Genomic DNA, 13252 nt, shown 5'->3' with positions numbered 1-13252 from the left:
CACTTTGGCAGCAAACAGAGTGGGAAAACATTGTCATAGTCTGCTCTGCTGGACTGACCTTCTGCCAGTGCAAGAGCTTGACTAGTCCTATGGGGAGCTCTCAGTCAGACTCTGACTCACACCAGAACCCCAGGTGATACAAGCCTTGTAAGCATGCAGCCCCAGGTGGAACAATGTGCAGATGCAGAGGTAAATGGACAGCTGTTTTCAGATCTCATTCCCAAGTATATGGCTTTCATTCTTGAAGGGGTAATTAAACTCCCTGACCCAGTTTGCCCTTGCATGAAGCAGGAGTACCTCAAACAGGTGGAGCAAATCTTTGTGGATGAAGTTAGTTAATTACATAGATAACTGGAAAGACACACAAGAGAAATATGAGGTATTCTTGTTATTGATTTCACACCCCTAAGTATTTTCTTTTCAGTTTTATCTCATAGATTACAGTCAGCCCAAAGTCCTTCCTATAAACACTTATAAAAACCTTCCTCATACTACATATTGGTATGACTACAGCAGTCACAGAACTGCATCCTTGCAGGAATAAATTGTGATTTATTAACCAAATGGCCTAGCTCCTAACAGTGCCATTATATCCTTGTACAGACTGGCATGGAATTTTATTTACACTTATTGGCTCAAGACTGCTGAAGCATAAAGCACTGCAGAGGGCTTTAATCCTGTGCTGTAAATTAAATGCAATGCACAGAGCAAACCAAGTGGTAGAGAGAAGTGTGGGAATAATAAATTTTATTTCTAGCAGAGCTTTAGGTCAAGACAAGCCCTTTGGGAGCACAGATCTGAACAAATAAGTAAAAGAACTTTCTACACTTTCCAGACTCTTAATATGGGCTACTAACAATTACAGTACAGTAGATTCAAACAGGCATATTAATTCTAGACTTAAAATTTCAGAACAGGTAACAGAGAAATCAAAATATAGTCCTTACCTTACGTGTTTTGTGAGTCTTGCCTTTCAGCATTAACAACCTCAGCCAACAGCTGGTCTTCAAGCCTGTCCCTGGTGACAGTGAAATTAATGAGGGTGGTCTGAGCCTGCAGTTCTGGCTTGTAAGTGAGGGTTAGCCAGTTTAGTGTGAAGGATGAGATGAAAATTCTTGTTGAAATCACATTTTTTTATCTTCAGTCTTGGTACATCTGGGAAAGAATAAAATGCACAGGAATGTGGATCTCACTAAATTAAAACCTCATAGGTATCTCAGATTGCACACAATGGGTACTCTATGATTTTAGCAGCACAAGAAACCTATAGAACCCAAACTTTAGGTGCCTGCAACTTAAGAAACAAAATGAAGATGATTGAATACACCAAAAGTATATGAAGAATGCACAGAGTATTTTTTAATTGTAGTTTCATTTACGTATACAACAGACACTGAGAGATTATTCACTGCTGTATGGAAGAGTCGGTGGCTTAGGGATGTCTATCATCATTACTTACCAGAAACTTAGGAAAGTTTTCAAATAAATGTCAATGAGATAGTTGTTAATTTTTACAATAATTTCCTTAAATATATGTAGCCTAAAAAACTAAGCAGGGACATGTATTTACAACAAGTGGATAGACTAGAGGAGAGAGAATGAGGGAACTAGAAGCTGGCAACTGAAACAACAAAAATAATTTTTTTAAGGTAATTTACTAAATGTTTAATTCCAATTTAATTATTTGTTGGATGAAAGAATGAGTTATCTTAGGTTCTCCTTTTATTTCCTGAAATCCCTTACTGAAGAGCTGTCATTTCCTGATCCCTTATCTGCAGTGAGGGGTGAAACCTGTCCTGTACAGCCACTCTGATACTGCTGAAGTACCATTTTGGAGCCCAGCAGTGAGGCAATGTGAGTTCACCTTCCTACTTCTGTGGCATAGCACAAAAAAAAAAAAAAAAAAAAAAAAAAAAAAAAAAAAAAAAAAAAAAAAAAAAAAAAAAAATTGAAAGATTACTTGTACACTACAGTGTGTGCCATGTGTCTGGCCTGGTGTCACCCACTGACACAACTTCTTGTCATTGATTTGCCCAGTGAACAGTGTGTCAGTTTTCAGGATTCACTTGCCACACACAAAAACAGTATTTTCTGTACAGCAATGGTTTTGAATGTTCTCTGTCAAGAAACAAGATTCAAATAAAGTAATAAAACTCTGTTAAAAAATGGCCAATAGAACATTTATAACATGGAACATACATAGACACGAACTCTTTTCATAAAATTCAAATTGGCATGTTAACTCGATTTTCAAAGTGATTGCATTAGCAAAGATACTAAAAGATTCTAAATTTACTAGATTTATGAAAGTCACATCAGAGCAGGAATAAAACAAGTACCTTCTGTAGAAATTGTAACGTTGCTTACTTTCTAGGCTATCACAGGGCATTGCCAGGACCAGGAACATAAGTTTCAGCTCTTAAGACCCTTCTCTGCTTCTGACATGCCCTTAGCTATAAGACATAGCCTAAATGAAATGGTGTGCTGAGACCCTTCTGCATTTCACCAGGGAGAAGGAAGAAAAGAGAGATGCCTATGGTACAGTTTAAGTGAATTCCTTCAGGAAACCTACTATGTCTAGTGCTGGGAAACCCATGATTCTACTAAACTCAACATCAGACGTGTATTGTGTCATACTGCCCCACAAACTACTGGAGATGGGTGTTCCAGGCTTATGCCTGTATAATACTGCCATTATTTAGCCACGTGGTCATGTCCTTCAGATTATACAGCCTCTCTCAGGACATGAATTCACTGTCCAGTTCTGCAACATGGTCTCTCCACAGCCTTCAAAACTGGCTGGAGCTGGAGGGAACAAAACCGTAGAGCTTGACACAGAGAAAGCAACCTTGCTTTGCTTTCAAGACACACACACAGAGGAAACAAGAGATCTGACAAAAGACAAGTCCTTCAGTTTGCTTTGTCAGAATTGAAAAACCTTTGCTAAGGGAGTCACACTATGTTTCAGAACATCTATGAGGCAATATAACAAGTTTTAGAGTTCTGGATTAAAATATTTCCTTTAGGAGTTCTCAATTCACAGAAGCAATAAATAACCAATTTCTGTGATTATCACCTATGAAAGGCAAAATCTACATAATGACTTGGTGGGTTTTATTACTGCAGCTGTTGTAGATTTTCTGTTAATTACAGATTTGGAAAAAAGAAATGTTTTGCTATTGCTCTCGCATGGTTCAAGAGTATAAGCAACAACAATAAACAGAGAGGTGGGGAACTTAGTAGGATGACTTAATTTTTTTTCAGTAAAATATATCTGTTTAGAATTATGAAGAATTATGAAGAAATTATGAAGAAATTATGAATTATGAAGAAATGCAGCAAAATAGGCATGAATAATGGAAGTCCATGATAGAAGGAATATCAAAAAATAGTCACCAAATAAATTTCTATAGACAACTTCTACTTTTGGCAATGTTTTCTTCATAATGTCCTATTCCCTCAGCTGAGGCAGATAGAATGGATGGAACTAAGGCACCACTCTACCCAGGAACAGACATAGCATCTTTCATGTGAGTCCCAGCTCCCTGGTGTTTAAGAACAAAGTAAATTGAAGAGAGATTGTTCCCCACTAGTTTTTATTCCTGTTGAAATTCTCATAGATTTTGAAATAAAGTAGATTAAGGGATTCAAAAAGGATTTAAAAAGCTTAAAAAAAATCATCTGTATATGGCTTGAGAAGAAATTATTTTTAGCCAAAGCAAATATAAAAACAAATAAATTCCAGGAGGTAACATGAGCACTCAGCTATGAGAAGACTAGGACTTGTGTAACACCTTGTCTGATCTGTCAAACTTGATTGATTGACACAAAGACCTGCTATTCCCTTGTGTATGTTCTGCCTGAGGAAACAATGCCTAGGTATTTCAAAGACAGGAACTCATGAAGGTGAGGAATTTTGAATGTAGGAGCATGACTTCATATAATGAAATGGCTCAAGAGTTTATGCAACATCTTTTCTTATCGGACATTTTCATGCAACACAAAATTAAAGTGTACCTTTCAGGGCAGATGTTCTCCAAAACACACCATAACTGTAAATGGCAGAATGGTAGGATAGCTTCCTGTAGCGAGGTGTTTTGGATCAGCTCAGCAAGAATGAAATAAGTGATAAATTTTTGGATGGGAAAAGTAAAGAGAAACGATATTTTTCAGTGGGAAGAAAGAGGGATAAACAGATTTTCCAGAGGAAATGAAAATTTGTTCATTCAGTTCCTGCTGGTTAAAATTAAAAGCTTCTGGAACCGACCTGCAAACCCCAACAAGTAATGTAGAGAACAAAGTTGAATAAATCAGGTGAAAACAAGCACAGAATGGAGCTGTTACTAGGCAATCTCAGTGGGCAAACTGTGCAAGTTGGTCAAACTAGTTCAGTGGGAAAAGCACTGCCTTGAAGCTGCACAGCTGATGAGACGTTCAAGGCAAGGAAAGCTTCTCCCTGTGGAGAAACTGAGCAAATTTTCTTACTGTTTCATGAATAATAGTCATGCTTCATAAGAATGGAAACTTGTTCATACAAGCTACATTTTCACATAAATCAAATTTCAAGACATCTTAAAAAATCTCTTAATTACCTAATCTTGGAGCTGAAGAAACATGGCTACCTCTGTGACTGTGCAAAGGAGTTCAGCAAGTGTAACAGCTCATGCAAATGCAAATGGGAACCTTATGAACAACGAATTTATTCCTCTGTCTTCTCTCCTGTGAGCCAAAATAACACTGATCTGTTATAGTTAATGCTCACAGCCAGTGATTTCCAAAGGAGAGGTGCTGGGGAAACAGGATAGGACACACACAGGAAACAATTCAAGTATTAAGGGCCATCCATGCCAAACTTACTCAATGACACACTTTCTTTTATGGCAGGTGAAAGGCAAAACCCAACACCATACAAAGCTGGTACCTTTTTACTTTTATGCCTTGGTTTGTCTGTTCCAAAAAAAAAATCTAAATATTTGCATCTTGAATAATTTCTGTGTACATTGCAAATACATTGCACCCAAATTTTACTTTCTTTTTGTCTTGTGGCTTCCATGCTTACATAAAACTACGTACTACAACTGATATTTTCTTAAAACTATTTTATTATTTTTTCTTTTCTCCTCCTTCTCGAAGCAAATATCTTGAAATATTTTAACAAAAATCTCAGCATTTTAAAGCCATTTTGAGCATAAGGCCACGGTCTAAAGTGCATGAGAAATAGCTGAGCAGTTTTGCGGTTCCAAAATAAAGAATGAAAATGTATCCAAATTTGAATACCCAAAGTTTGATAGGCTTCTAAATATAGACTAAGGCACTTAAGCATGAAGTCTTCTTTTCAGAGATAACAAACACCTTTAGTTCACCCTGTTGTGACCTGGTTTTGAGGAAAATATAAATTTATTCACTTGAAGTTCTCCAAGGCTGAGAATTTCTTTTGCAGGCTTCATTCAGAAACAATACCAAGAGTTGCAGAATATCCAGGGGTGCAAAATAAGAACCACCTTACAAAGAAGGAAAGGGAGAGGAACTTTTATGAAGTGGTTCACAGATCAGCAAGTTCTCTCATAAACAGGCTAGTAAATTTGCTTTGGAAGTACAAGTTGATAAATCTCCCTTGCTATGCTTTCTGTCGATTGATATGATAAGATATATTTTACTTAAAATTAGGATTGTCTGAAGCTCAGTGGATTTAATTCTTTGTAATTATCCAGTTGTTGTCAGTATGTGGCCATTTTATGACAGTGGTATCTACTGTGTGGGTCAGGTTCAACTGTACATCTTTTCAAACACAGAATTAATGTACTATTGATGAAACCATTACTAGAACCAAATTAAAGTCTGGGCTGATGTATTGGTCCATGGGGTGCTGTCAGATATGAAAGGAGTAATTAGTATTCATTACTTCATACTCTGCAACATTCCAATTATTAATGAACTTCAACTGCTGGACTGCATCATATCTATCACAAATACCATTCTAGTCTTTCTTTATTAGGAAAAAAAAATTCAAAGTACCTGACAGAACTACTAAAATAAAAAAATAACAGAAATTAATCAAGAATGAGGCAAACTCTGCTTATTTGGTAATAAATGGGGTATATACTGGGTGGCTATATATATATATATATCGTGGTGTATATATACATTGTGTTGTGTATATATGTATATATACATACATATATAATTATACACACACATACACACGTGCCCCTCAAAGGTGTCTTGTGCATCTTCAATCAGGCACAGAATGCCAAGTCATGCAACACTTCTTAAAATATTTGGTAGAAGAACCTCATTTTGAATAGCTTCATATATTTGCTTTTGTCTCCATGTACACAGCTTCATCATGCTACATGGAAGCCTTTGTTAAATAAATGCAAAACTATATTGCTGTCACCCTTGTCCTTTTCAATCCAACTTCTTTCTGTTGTTTCACATCCCTTCACATCCTCCCATTCTTTAGAAGTCTGTTACTTTGTGAAAATTTTGATCTCTCTTTTAGACCAGTATAATACTAATTTTCAGTAAAGTTTCTTCACTATGGATTCTGAAAAGCAAGCTGTATGCTCTTACTATGAAGCACTTCAAATACAGCTTTAGAAAAATTCAACAAAGGGGGTCATTTCAAGGTCTCACAGTGCAGGGCAAGAGTGCATCTTCCATCTTCATGTATACAAGGAGATTTGAGCTATTTTTTACTTAGATTTGCTGTGCAGGCACCAATGCCAGAAATATAGGGTGGGAAGGAGAGAGAAAAATCTTGGGTAATCTGTCCAAAAGATGATAATTTCTTTATTCATAATTTCTTTCATATTTTCACTTTCGACAATGTGAAGCTGTGCAAGCACTCTAACCACTCTTTGACTAACATTTGAGATCCATCCAGAAACGCCCCAAGAGTATGTCTGGCTTTATATCAGAATAAATATCACATTCTCCAGCATGAAAAATCTAGCTTCTTGGTACATTGCTTGCAAACAAGAACAGAAGAGAAGAACACTTTCAGACTTAAAAATAAATTCACATTTGAGCAGAAACAATGACATGGCATTTCAGGTCCTCAGATGAAATATTTAATGAGGTTTAATAAGAAGTTTACTCTCAAACAACCAGAAATCAACATTATTCTTTAGGCTGACATCTGCATTGAGGACTCAACAATTTAATCCAAAGGCTTTATGAAAAGTTTTGGAAGACATTACAGACTGAAATCCCCTTACACCAAGTACAAGTTCTTTATTTTCCCTATTATCATCCCGAAAATGTCTATCTAAAAGGTATCTAAGTAAAAAATACCATAAAAAAGATTTCTTAAGATCTAAGTTCGACAATTTTTCAAAATATAGAGGAGAAGGGGGGCATGAGAATGAAAGATGGGAGTCACAGACATCATCCCAAAAAGGTCAGAACATGAGGTTACCTTCCCTTGTACCATCTACCACTCCTGCTGCTGCTGTGTCAGAACAGAGGAAACTCATTAACTCAGCCTTGTGTCACCCAGTTTGAGTCTCCTACTGGAATACCCAGCTGAAGCCCTTTTCTTCAGAGGGAGAGCCCAGAACAGCCCTGAATTTGAGTATTCGGAGCACTCACATGAAAAATGGAGCATGTGAGTTTTGGTGCTAGCAGACCAGGTTTAGGGGGGAAAGTGAGCAGGCATTAACACCAGTGTGACATCTGCCTCCATAAATTCATGGCCAGGATCAGCTGGACTGGTTTGATGCAAGGGAGGTTGGACCAATAACCATGTAAGCAGCCCCCATCTCTGGCTTACTTATTTCTGCCCTGTGTCCTACCATATCAGTTTTTTCTCATTTGTATTACTTTCCAGGGTTTTTGTTTGTTTGGGTTTTTTGTTTGTTTTTTCTTTTTATATTGCTTCATAATTTCATGAGGTGGCCAAAAATACAATTATGGCATAGTGAAAGCATAGTTTCCTTAAGCTGAAATTGCAGCTGGAAAACCCTTTCTTGTTAAGTCCAAATCTAGCCTGTCATTTCCAATGCCTTCCCCCTTGCTATGGATGCTTAATGTGGAAATACTTTCCTTTCTCTTGAGCTGAATTATAATATATGCTACTCCTGGTTTTACTCTTTTTTTTTAAAGTAAAAAAACATAGAATTCCACTTGAGTTTGAGAAGCACACATCTATATAGTATTTTGAGTCCAGTTTGGAAACCGAGAATATAATTTTGCCATCTAATCAGATGCAGATACTAACATTTTAATATTCACTCATCTCCAGATTTTAGCCATTGCATTTTAAAAAGAAATAATTTGTTACATGAGGAGTTGAAGCACTAAGCAAAATGTGGCAATCAAAGCAATATAGATCCAGCTGTCATGGAAAAATTCTGATTACTCAAGCATACATACCTTCCCTTTTTAACTGTGTGTCTTCCAAGCAGAAGATCAAATATGGGATCAATAGAGTCACACATGCTTCAAATAGTACAATCTCATCAAAAGCTAAAGCTCTTTCAATGGTCTTCAGAAAACTTTACCTGAAAAATAAATTTTCCCCCCTCCAATATTAGATAAATGCTGGTTATAGAAAGATTTCCTTTATATAATATAAATGGTGAAGTTTTTCTAAAAGCACGTGGTTAAACCATAGAAAACTGTTCACAAAGAATTGCCCAGTGTTTAAGAGCTTGACAGTTTTGAGTCCAATATCTTTCTACCTATGCTCTTACGATTCCTCATATTATATATATATATATATATATATATATATATATATATATATGTAGCTGGGGCTTTTCTTATAAGCAAATATGAGGGTACAGCCCCACATGGAAGACATTGGAATTGACATAGAAATGTCGGGGAAGCAAATATCTATATCATCTATATAATCTATACCTATATTTATATATCTCTATATAATCTATATCTATCTATCTAAATTCTTGTGTTACAGATTTTGGTATATCCTCATTTAAATTATAAACAGTTTCTTGAAGGACTTCAAAAACACTTAGAATCTGAGTGACTTGGGAGAAATCTGTTGCAACGAGCATGGAAAAAGGAACAGATAATAATGGAAAGATAAGCAATCAGATGATATAGCTTCACAAAGCAGGGTACTACTGAGTGTGAATGAAAAATCATGATAATTTGTGAGGGTTGGAAAAAGAATGAAAAACAAACCAGGACAGATGAAGGAAAAGAATTGATTCAAATGAGCAGACAGGCTAGATGATTAAGACCTATTTTAAAAATCAGGCATTACTATGACCATCTACTGTGTTGAGTAATTATGTGTTATATCTGGAATTTAGTAAAAAAAACCTCTGAAAGCCCTTTGAAATGGAACATTATCTCCCTAAATCTAAGTAAAGATAAGAAAATATATTAAGAGATCAATTACATGCTAGTGCTCCCAGCTAACATGTAATTCAGTAATAAGAATTAAAACATGTTTGTTTACCAGGAAGTGACCCAATATTGGCTTTTGTCTTGAATGCTGCACATGCTGTGTTCTGCTGACTAAACTGTAGAGTATAAGTAAGGGCTTATCATCAGGCTTTGCAGCTTATCTGTTGAAAAAATGATTTGACCCTCACAAGAAGTGCACCTCAACCTCCATTTCCTCCTCATCACTTGAAAACAACATAAGAAGGGTGCCTTTTCAAGCACCATTTTAAAAGGAAAATGATGCTGTGGATAAATGAGCAGAACTGTTGTAATATTTCAATTCTTTAAGCAAGTGCATCTCAACAAAAATCCCTCACAAAAATTAGGGGAACTCGAAGGCAGTAAAGGTGAAAGCCAATTCTTCAGAGCGCACATATCCTTTCTGTCCTAGACGTACGACTTTAAGGTCAGCTCCATATTTATTCTTTATCCATTTAATTCCCTGTTGCTGGGGATCTATCATCAGAGGTCAGCACTCACAGTTTGTTAGAACAGTGGCATTTTCTGTTGACATCCCATCACCCTTGTTCCTCCATGCCACATCATCTGTCAGCGTGGCAATTGGGTCCAGGCCCTCCGTCACAGGAAAAGGAGCCTTACAATCAGAGTGGAATAGAAGCACCCAGCAAGGTTACCAAGTAGCAAGACATGACTCAGTGCAATGCACAGGATAACTGGAGGGATGTAAATTAAAGTAAGGCATAAAAGTTAGGAGGATCCCTGTGGAGTTTCAGATGAAAAGAAAGTGCCGAGAAGCAGTTTATCATATTTATAGCAGATTTTAAAGACGTATTTTCTCTTAAGACATTTGCTTCATAAAAAATATTTCTAGATCAATAAAGTTAAAAAGGCATAATATATTATAAATTCAGTATATTCTGATATTGCAAATTCAATGCTCATGTAGGCTCTTGAACTCCTATTTCTGGGACATAAATCAGTATTTATCTACAAAAAAAAAATAATCATAAAAGCAGGATTCCCGTGGCATCTTATTAATACAGCTCAGCTACCCTGAAAAGCCAGAGAATGGGGCCATCTCTGGGGGCAGAGGCAGCCATGGAGCTCCCTGTGGGGCACCAGCTGCAGCAGAGCTCTCCTGTGAGTGTCCCTTCACTCAGGAGGGGCTGTCACAGAGCAGCCACCTCACAGCCACACTCCCTGGATGCCAACCCCCCACTTGCAAGGAGATGAAATGAAATAAAATACAAGTGGAAGTCTGAAATCAGTGCTCACCAAACAGGTATGGGTGGGAAGAGAAATGCCTAACTCAGCACAACAGAATAAGAGAGTGCATGAATAAGTTGTTTGGAACAAACAAGAGGAGCTGGTGGAAGCATCATAGAAGACCAATAACAGATGTCTGGAATTAATTTTTTTCCTTACTGAAGCAAAGGGCAAACCCCCATCAATTCCTTCATGGTGTTCCAGGCTTCCTTATTAGTGATTTTTTGATTGAATTCAAAAGTCATAAATAAAGGAAAGCACTGCATCATTAGTATTAAGCCTGAACTATCTTCTCCCCCAGCCAGAAGTATCTTAAAAACTCTTCCATCAAACTTTTCCCTCTCCCTGGAAGTGTCTAGTCCTCATTGCTGGCTTTTAAACTAAAGTTTCTTTTAAAAATGCACACTGAAACAAAAAAAAAACCCCAAACAAAACAGCCCCATGGATATATGACAGTAATTTATAATGTAAAGCATTATATATATATAAGTTGAGCCAAATCTGCACAATTATTAATAATAAGAATGGCACCATACCTCTAGTGCTGCTTCTGTGGCACAATGTCTTAGTTAGTGTAGTATTACAGAACACATATCACCTTAAATTGTCTAACCATTGGTTCTAATCTCTGAGCCCAAAATAAACCTAGCTTTTGATGAATGTGCTGAAAATACAAGCACAAAGGCCCCAGCAGGCCTACACTCTCCTCTGCAAGCATGCAACATATCTATTTCCCATGTGTAACACACTCATCTAAATATAGCAAAAAGACTGAAAACATGAATTTTTTTTTAATCTCTGGACTGTAAGACAACCAATACAATAATTTCCATGAGCTGAAATACTTGCTTGTGCAAAACATTGCACTGGGGTATTATCAGTGTTCCTAATACTAATTTTCACACAATTCACAAAAACTATCTGTATATATAGGTACATCTATTGTTACTGTATCTGCAAAAAGCTGATACTTAATGACATAGAACTACTTGCTGTTCCTTCTGTAGAGGATTATTAATAAACATCTCTTTTAACATAACTTTTCAAGTGTATTTGTCTCTTCCATTCTTCCTCACTTGGATGAAAACAATAAAAACTGAAATGAGGTATTTTGTCTCACTGCTGTTCAGTGAAAGCATCTTAAAAATTAAAACATCACAGTATGGTTTATTTTTATTCATAAAAATGTTCAATCCATTTTAAAAAAGTCTTAAGAGTTAAGAATTACATTTATTTCCAGAATCCTACTATTGAAAATATACAGGGCAATTTTTACTATCTAGGCTGCTAGGTAGAAGGAGGTTTCTGAGAGAGAATTTTATCTGCAAGCAAGTTTTTGGTGGAAAAGGACAGGGAGAGGTTCCAGGTAAAGCAAAGCTCTAGACAAATTGGTGACTGTTAAACTCTGGCACAAAGCAAATATCTGCAAAGAGATGTCCCCACAGTTCTGAGTGCTGACCTTGGAAACTCAAATTTGGATTTATCTGTGTTTCCAGAGGGTCCTCATAATTCAGCTCACCAGCTGTGACATAGATCTGTGATTGAAAATGAGGTAAGTGCTGCCCATTTCACATATTTCTGAGAATAAGCAACATTAATTGTGATATAATGCACAGAAGAAATAGCAAACAGGTAGGAAGGGGTGAGGAGCATTTGCACTAATGAAGAAAAGAATGGTCCAAAGCTTCAAAAGTAAGGAGGGAGAAAGCTTTGCAGAGACAACTGCAAGAATTGGAACTTATATGCATTTACTGAGAACTCCATGTGCAGAAAAATGGGAATTATCACGACTACATGCTCTTCCTGGAACTGAGAAGCAAAGCAGAATAGGTCTCTCCATACAATTCTTTCATTTTTACAGCATTTGCTGTTACAAAGGTGTCACAAAGGACAGACTATGGCATTGAGATTTGGAAAGGGAAGGGATATTCTTCTGCTAGAGAACATCTTTCATTTCACTCAAAAGATATCTGTAATCTGAGGAAAGTATGCCTATGTATACACACTCTCTATATAAGTGCACATATATGTATATTCTGGAAAACAAATACCTTCAATGAGGCACATGTATATACAAATCTGTACTTCAAATTTTACTTTTTGTACCTTTAGAGGAGGAATCCAGAAATGTCCCTTTGGCTCCTGGTGATAATGTTTTATGAAGGTTCCAAAGTAAGACACAAATGCTGCTGTCAATAAGATGTCACCACGTAAAAGTTTTCTTCTGTGCTTTGAGGTTTTCAATGGAGTGGCTCCAACATGTTTTTGGACTGCAAAGCAAAACTAGAAAATATTATCTCCTGAGCACCATGGAAGTGACAGAATGTTAAATCTCCATCTTATTAACCAGAAGCACACCAAAGCACAACAGGAGAAGTACTCCATCAGCAAGAGATACACTTCCAAAGACTGCAAAGGCTGGGAACAATCCAGAATTTCTGATGTTGATTTCAAACTTTTGAAGCTGAAAACAATAGGATAGAACTCATTGTCAAACATTCTATCTACTGATTTTTTCAGTAATTGGTGCTTTTGTCTAGATCAGATGCAGCATGGTGGACATACTTTAATATTGGCAGCATCTGGTGTCCTACTGCCAGTGCAG

The 13252-nt window shown here is 36.7% G+C and overlaps 1 protein-coding gene across 1 annotated transcript in view; it reads right to left on the bottom strand.

Annotated features, from left to right (window-relative positions):
• The window catches only part of DNAH11 (dynein axonemal heavy chain 11), a 138108-nt gene that overhangs the window by 32639 nt on the left and 92217 nt on the right, over positions 1–13252 (bottom strand). Inside the window, exons 29-31 of the mRNA XM_088162916.1 lie at positions 12754–12917; positions 8377–8504; positions 948–1155 (exon numbers count right to left, since the gene is read on the bottom strand). The gene's annotated coding sequence lies outside the window, so the exon portion shown is untranslated. The remainder of the gene's footprint in view (positions 1–947; positions 1156–8376; positions 8505–12753; positions 12918–13252) is intronic.

This window comes from Sturnus vulgaris, chromosome 1 (assembly GCF_052056855.1).
Source record: "Sturnus vulgaris isolate bStuVul1 chromosome 1, bStuVul1.hap1, whole genome shotgun sequence".
Taxonomy (NCBI): domain Eukaryota; kingdom Metazoa; phylum Chordata; class Aves; order Passeriformes; family Sturnidae; genus Sturnus; species Sturnus vulgaris.
This window is presented reverse-complemented; position numbering and strand designations above follow the sequence as displayed.